The following is an 8,686-nucleotide window of genomic DNA, read 5'->3' as shown; positions in this document are numbered from 1 at the left end:
AGTCCCAACTTCTAGACAGCAAAGCACCCCCACCCCACACACTGACACTCCCCACCGACTGCCCCTCTCTCCATGACACATACCCTCCAACAACCCCCCACCAGCCCCCTCCCTCCCCACCCCCCACCCCCACCGCACAACCCAGCAGTCCTGGGAAATTGATATGTACCAGGCTTGTTATCCCAAGAGGAGTCTCTGACATGCTTCAAACCAAATGCACTGCTTCAGGTAGAATAAACAAACAGATTTATTAACTATAAAGATAGATTTTAAGTGATTATAAGTCAAAACATAACAAGTCAGATTTGGTCAAATGAAATAAAATCAAAATGCATTTGTCAAATATAAAGGGAAGGGTAACCACCTTTCTGCATACAGTGCTATAAAATCCCTCCTGGCCAGAGGCAAAGTCCTTTTACCTGTAAAGGGTTAAGAAGCTAAGATAACCTCGCTGGCACCTGACCAAAATGACCAATGAGGAGACAAGATACTTTAAAATCTGTAGGGGGGGGAAACAAAGGGTCTGTTTCTGTGTGTGATGCTTTTGCCAGGAACAGAAAAGGAACGGAGTCTTAGAACTTAGTAAGTAATCTAGCTAGATATGCGTTAGATTTCTGTTTTGTTTAAATGGCTGGTAAATAAGTTGTGCTGAATGGGATGTATATTCCTGTTTTTGTGTCTTTTTGTAACTTAAAGTTTTGCCTAGAGGGAATCTCTGTGTTTTGAATCTAATTACCCTGTAAAGTATTCACCATCATGATTACAGAGGTGATTCTTTTACCTGTCTTTAATTAAAATTCTTCTGTTACGAACCTGATTGCTTTTTCATTGTTCTTAAGATCCAAGGGTTTGGGTCTGTGTTCACCTATACAAATTTGTGAGGATTTTTATCAAGCCTTCCCCAGGAAAGGGGGTGTAGGGTTTGGAGGGAAAGACGTTTCCAAGTGGACTCTTTCCCTGTTCTTTGTGTAACTAACTTTGGAGGAATGCAGGATTTGATGATACAGGAACAATTCCTGAATATGTCCAAGGAGGATATAAAACAGTGTTTATGGGATAAAAAAAATGGACTCATCAGAAAATCTTGCTTCTTATGCTGATCAATACGAGCAGTCCCAGACCGCCAGAGAGGCGGGGGCAAGCCAGAATAAAACGGGTGGAGGGAGGAGAGAGGAACAACCCTGGTCGCAGTTGGAGCGGATACCAGAAGGGACACCCTCAGACCACACCCTACTACTAGGGGCAGCCCAAGGCCCCAGCTACACCCCAAGGAACACTCCAGACATCTTATCATCCCGCCACACCATTCTCCAGCAAACCACCTCACCCCAGTGACCCATCAGCTGGATGATGTTTTAAATGTAATGAACCGGTGCATGTAAAGGCCAACTGCCCCAAGAACCCCAACAGATTACAGTTCATTGCACTGGAATCACACCAGAGGTCCTCAGGCCTAGATGCCTCCCAGATACCCTTGGAGCGGAGGGAAACTGTGAGTGTGGACGGGAAGAAGGTTACAGCGTGGAGAGACACCGGAGCACAAGTGTCGGCTATCCATGCTTCCTTAGTGGACCCCAATTTAATTGACCCAGAGATCCAAGTGACAATTCAACCCTTCAAGTCCAACTCTTTCAATGTGCCTACAGCCAAGTTGCCTGTCCAATACAAGGGCTGGTCAGGAACGTGGACTTTTGCAGTCTATGATGATTATCCCATCCCCATGCTGTTGGGGAAAGACTTGGCCAATCATGTGAAGCTAGCCAAGAGGGTGGGAATGTCACACCTAGCTCTGTTCCGGAACCTTCTACCAGGACCCGGTCAGAGGTGATGGAACCGGACCCCATGCCAATGTCTGCAACAGCAGTAGTGGATCCAGTCCCAGAGACCCAGACAGAGCCAGCCCCAGAACCGGAACCGGAAGAACAACCAGCACCAGAACCATTGCCAGCACTGAATCCAGTACTTGCAACCCCAACGCCAAAGGGCCCCACCGAACCTGCAGCGGCAGATAACCCTACACAAGAGGCTCAGCCGGAGCCTGAACCCCAACATAGTGCACCAGGGGGAGAGTGGTTCACAGTCAATGGAAACAGCCCCAGCCCCTACAGTGCTTCCAGAGGGACCAAGCCTAGGTCCACAATCCAATGAGGAACTGATGTCTCCAGCCTCAAGGGAACAGTTCCAGACTGAACAGAAAGCAGATGAAAGCCTCCAGAGAGCTTGGACGGTGGCCCGGAGCAACGCACTGCCTCTCAGCTCTTCTAATCAATCCAGGTTTGTGGTATAAAGAGGACTTTTATACAAGGAAACGCTTTCTGGTGGACACCAGGAAGACTGGCATCCTCAGAGACAGTTGGTAGTTCCAACTAAGCACCGGGTAAAGCTATTAAGCTTAGCCCACGATCATCCTAGTGGCCATGCCAGGGTGAACAGAACCAAAGACCATTTGGGAAAGTCGTTCGACTGGGAGGGAATGGGCAAGGATGTTTCTACCTAAGTCTGGTCTTGTGAGGTGGGCCAAAGAGTGGGAAAACCCCAAGACCAGGTCAAAGCCCCTCTCCAGCCACTCCCCATCATTGAGGTTCCATTTCAGCGAGTAGCTGTGGATATTCTGGGTCCTTTTCCGAAAAAGACACCCAGAGGAAAGCAGTACATACTGACTTTCATGGATTTTGCCACCCGATGGCCGGAAGCAGTAGCTCTAAACAACACTAGGGCTAAGTGTGTGCCAGGCACGAGCAGACATTTTTGCCAGGGTAGGTTGGCCCTCCAAAATCCTCACAGATGCAGGAACTAATTTCCTGGCAGGAACTATGGAAAGCCTTTGGGAAGCTCATGGGGTAAATCACTTGGTTGCCACTCCTTACCACCATCAAACAAATGGCATGATGGAGAAGTTTAATGGAACTTTGGGGGCCATGATATGTAAATTCGTAAATGAGCACTCCAATGATTGGGACCTAATGTTGCAGCAGTTGCTCTTTGCCTACAGAGCTGTACCACATCCCAGTTTAAGGTTTTCACCATTTGAACTTGTATATGGCCGCGAGGTTCCCACATCTGTACCCTAGAGTTCAAAGTGGGGAAGGAACCTTGACAGCATTCTAAGCTGATCTTAACACTTTCAGTGCTCTTACAAACTTAGATGCTTCTCATCATAGTCTGGCTGGTTGCCCTTCAGCCAGGCTCTCCCCTTTGATCAGCACTTCAGTTACTTGGTGGTGATGTCTGTAAATGGAGGTAGAAGAGAGAGGAAGAGCATGGCAAACATTTCTCCCTTTTATCGTGTTCTTTCTTCCCTCTTGGCTTTGCCCCCCCTTGAGAGTCAGGTGAGCATTTCCTCATCACAGTCCCAAACTGACCAAAGGAAGGGGGGTGACTCACTTGAGAGTCCAACAGATCCTTTGTTGCTGCCTAGGCCAGTGTCCTTTGTTCCTGTGAGGCTGGGCTGGGTTTGTCCCATACATGCCCTAATTAGGTATGAACTGCCCCTCTGCTCTTGGAGAGTTTTTGCTTGGGCTTGCTGTAAGCCATGAGGACACATTTTCAGCCTCATAACTGTATACATAAAATTACAACCTATAACAACAATGTTCAGTACATCATGAGCCTTCCGAAGACACCTGACATGACAAACTTTGCATTAGATACCATACAATCATATTATAAGGATGAACATGGGGATGTAGGGTGTTCCCACAAGGTACAGAAAGTCACAAGGGTTTTTTGTTTTTTGGCTAGAACAGGTGGTGGGGTGTTTTGATCATCTAAATTTCTTGGAAGAACCAATAACAACTGAAACTGCAGTAAAAGTTAACACAAAACCCTGTTTAGTGGAACTGCAAAGTTTTACAAACTGCTGTTTCTAAAAAGTTTTATAGTATTTTTATCCCCTACAAAACTACCTCGATAGGCCATATTAAAAGCTAAGATTTTCCTCCTGTCAAAAATTCATTTAAAGCTAATAGGAATTACTCAAACTATAAGACGTCAGTGCCTTAAGAGAAACTTACTTAGATTCATTAGTTTTACACTTGCTCCACTCCTTGTGAACCATGGAGTAGACAACTGGGGCTTGGAAGGGCTTTATTTTCCTTTCCCCTTCAAAAGGTGTACATATTACAATAATAAATAAAGAAAACACTGAATTTGGAACAGAAGCTCATTTATCTCATGGTAGTAAAAGTGAACAAATTTTGTCATAGTGCAAAACTACTAATTAAAGCACTATCACAGCTCTGTTATTTTTAACATATCTCAGAGACTGAGCAGCTTTCATATGTGTTGTCTTCGTCGAATCTTTGGAAACTCCTGGAGGGACAGAGTCACCACTGAGGTTTTCAAGCAGGCCAGCATACCCAGCATACAAACACTCCTCAAACAGAGACGCCTCCACTGGCTTGGGCATGCATGCCAAATGAATGATGGGCGCATCCCAAAGCGCATCCTCTATGGCGAATTGGCATCTGGAAAAAGACCCAAAAGACACCCAAAATTGCATTTCAAGGATGGGTGCAGGCAAGACCTCAGAGAAATGGATGTGGACAAATGGGAAGATCAACTCCAAGACTGTAGCCTTTGGAAACAAGAGCTTAACAAAGGTCTCTGGAGTTATGAGAGAAAGCAGTCCAGCTCATCAGAGGAGAAAAGAGCTTGCAGAAGGCAGAGCCCAAAGGGTCGGAACATCACTTTTAAATGTAACAGATGTGGCAGAGATGGTCTCTCTCGAGTGGGTCTCTTCAGCCATGTCTGCAGCTGCCATAAAACCAACTGAGTACATTCTTTACCTGTCAGGGGGGCATACCCAGGGTCTCTCGAGACTGAAGGATGCCTACTGCTACAATTATTAACGCTAATAAAAAAAAGTTGTCTATGCCTCTTCACCAAGCATGACCTGGGTATTATTTTAAAATGTGTTGAGTGAAATTAAATGCTGATTTCATCCTACTTATGTTTTCCCTGTGGTTTCAGTTGGATATCATGCTTCACTTTTGTCCAAGCCTGTTCTGCAGTTGTGCTGACCTGAAAAGAGCATATCCTGGATTTCACCCTGGAAATTGACTGCATTTCAGTGAAGGATCAGGGATCCAAAACACTTCATGTGACAAGATACAGGAATCTCTTCATGCACCACTGAAATGCAGTTCTTTGATTAAGAATGCAACAGCCGTGTAACAATTCACAACAACTTTGTGACAAGAATAGTGTATCCAGCTGGAAGCACAGGAAAACACAGGTTCTATAACCCGCACGTATTTATCCAAGCTGGAATTTGGCCAAGACATCAGGGCTTGATGATCAGATTGTCAGTGTTCCATCTTACCTGCAAGGTGGCACTTTCTGCACCACAACATCCCCTCCCCCACTGCATGGGCATTGGTTTAGTACCTACTCAGCATGAAGAGAGCTGTATACTGAATCACTGGTGCCACTTGTTGCAGCATCCTTTGTTTTATTAATGCCAGCTTGTCAAGGTTCCTTCCCCACTCTGAACTCTAGGGTACAGATGTGGGGACCTGCATGAAAACCTCCTAAGCTTACTTTTACCAGCTTAGGTTAAAACTTTCCCAAGGTACAAACTATTTTACCCTTTGCCCTTGGACTTCCACTGCCACCACCAAACGTTTATCCGGGTTTATTTTATTAGGAAAGAGCCTGTTTGGAAACATCTTTCCCCTCAAATGCCTCCCAACCCTTGCACCCCACTTCCTGGGGAAGGTTTGGTAAAAATCCTCACCAATTTGCATAGGTGACCACAGACCCAAACCCTTGGATCTTAAGAACAATGAAAAAAGCATTCAGTTCTTGAAAAGAAGAATTTTAATAGAAGTAAAAATAAAAAGAATCACCTCTGTAAAATCAGGATGGTAAATACCTTACAGGGTAACCAGATTCAAAATACAGAGAATCCCTCTAGGCAAAACCTTAAGTTACAAAAAGACACACAGACAGGAATATCCATTCTATTCAGCACAGCTTATTTTCTCAGCCATTTAAAAAAATCATAATCTAACGCATATCTAGCTAGATTACTTACTAAGTTCTAAGACTCCATTCCTGTTCTGTCCCTGGCAAAAGCATCACACAGACCCTTTGTTTTTCTCCCTTCTCCCAGCTTTTGAAAGTATCTTGTCTCCTCATTGGTCATTTTGGTCAGATGCCAGCGAGGTTATCCTAGCTTCTTAACCCTTTACAGGTGAAAGGATTTTTCCTCTGGCCAAGAGGGATTTTAAAGGTGTTTACCCTTCCCTTTATATTTATGACACAGCTCCTGTGGATTTTGTGTCTTTGCTTGGAGGTTTCCCACTGAAGCACTGAGCAGGCCCAACCTTGCTTACTTTGAGAGAGCGGATTTCATGAGATAACAACCGAAGTTGTGTTATATCTGAAGATTTAGTCACACATCCGGATATGCATGTGTATATGAAGAGATACATCAACCTTAAAACATTAGCCAGTTTTACCTCTAGCTAAATGGGTATATTTACCACTGTATCTGTATTCTCTTGTGTATTAAACTGCAGGCAGTCTCAGAAGAGTTCCATCAGTCAGTATTTAAGATATTGTCAGGTGGACTAAGGATGAAAAAACAAAAATCATTTACTAGTTTTTTTATAAATTAGAAATGTGAATGTCTGCAAAAGTCATCTGCCAAACTTCCTAGTTAGTTAGTTGTTTCTTAAATTAACCTGGGTGAGTAGAGGACTTCAGCTATCATTTCTAAGATTTTTTTCCCTTCTCTGAATTATTTTGCTGATATCCAAATATTATTGATGCTTAACTGTGAAAATATAACTGATTTTTTTCATGACATCTCTGAACTGGAGAGAAATCCAAAAACATTTCCTTTTTATCAAAGAGCTACATTTCAGCTAAAATTCTGGGGACTAAAGAAGTGATCTTAAAGTTTCATCTTGTAAAAATTAATTGTAATATGTTTTGCCTCAAAGATGTGAACTCTGGCCAAGCAACTACTTCAAGCTTGCTAGTTAACTGACATTCATGAACAATTAATTTTTAAGGCTCAAAATGACAAGTGAACCTAAATAAGTTGCTAAACATCACACAATTGCGCCTATGAGAATTCTCATCAAGAGAACTAATGAGGTTACCAGAATTTATATTATCGGAATGATATCACATTATCATTATATCGTGTCACTCTGAACATGTTTTCTTTAAGCTTCAGTGAAACTACTGTTACTGAACAGTAATTCTGCAGAGAAAACAAATAAATACCCTGCAAAAGAAAGGAAGCACAAAATGAAGGAATGTTAGCTTTGCCATACCAAACAGATAGTTGATCTGTCTAATTGGACCCGAAACCTTTCTCCATTAGTAGCCAGTACCTGGCATTACAGAAAGAGAAGCACTCCATAATGTACCTACCCAATTTCCTAGTGCCAAACATACTTGACCCTACAGCATATTTTCTGGTGCAATGTCCAGTTTCATTTTAAATGTCCCAACCAATGCATCTCCATCACTTCCCTTGGTAGGCTACTATCCGAACTCAGTAGTCTAATTAAATCGAACTCAGTAGTCTAATTTGAAACTGTGCACTGATGCAGGGTTATAAGATTGAGTAAGAACTCCTGGTCCAAGTGCACAGGGGTAAGATTTTTTTAAAAGGGCTCCAGAGGTGACCCTGGCAACTACAGGCCAGTAAGCCTCACTTCAGTACCAGGCACATTGGTTGAAACTATTGTAAAGAACAAAATTGTCAGACACATAGATGAACATAATTTGTTGGGAAATAGTCAACATGTTTTTTGTAAAGGGATATCATGCCTCACCAATCTACTAGAATTCTTTGAGGGGGTCAACAAGCATGCGGACAAAGGAGATCCAGTGGATATAGTGTACTTAGATTTTCAGAAAGCCTTTGACAAGGTCACTCACCAAAGACTCTTAAGCAAAATAACAGGTTTCAGAGTAGCAGCCGTGTTAGTCTGTATTCGCAAAAAGAAAAGGAGTACTTTGTGGTACAAATTTGTTGGTCTCTAAGGTGCCACAAATACTCCTTTTCTTTAAGCAAAATAAGTAGTCATGGGATAAGAGGGAAGGTTCTCTCATGGACTGGTAACTGGTTAAAAGATAGGAAACAAAGGGTAGGAATAAATGGTCAGTTTTCAGAATGGAGAGAGGTAAATAGTGGTGTCCCACAGGGATCTGTACTGGGCCCAGTCATATTTAACGTATTCATAAACGATCTGGAAAAAGGGATAAAAAGTGAGGTGGCAAAATTTGCAGATGATACAAAACTACTCAAGATAGTTAAGTCCCAGGCAGACTGCGAAGAGCTACAAAAGGATCTCACAAAACAGGGTGACTGGACAACAAAAGGGCAGATGAAATTTAATGTTGATAAATCCAAAGTAATGCACATTGGAAAACATAATCCTAACTATACATATTCAATGATGGGGTCTAAATTAGCTGTTACCACTCAAGAAAGAGATCTTGGAGTCATTGTGGGTAGCTCTCTGAAAACATCCACTCAATGTGCAGCGGCTGTCAAAAAAGCGAACAGAATGTTGGGAATCACCAAGAAAGGGATAGATAATAAGGCAGAAAATATCATATTGCCTCTATATAAATCCATGGTACGCCCACACTTTGAATACTGCATGCAGATATGGTCGCCCCATCTCAAAAAAGATATATTGGAATTGGAAAAGGTTCA

This window comes from Chelonia mydas, chromosome 1 (genome assembly GCF_015237465.2).
Source record: "Chelonia mydas isolate rCheMyd1 chromosome 1, rCheMyd1.pri.v2, whole genome shotgun sequence".
NCBI classification, from domain to species: domain Eukaryota; kingdom Metazoa; phylum Chordata; order Testudines; family Cheloniidae; genus Chelonia; species Chelonia mydas.
Note: the sequence above shows the minus strand (reverse complement) of the source record.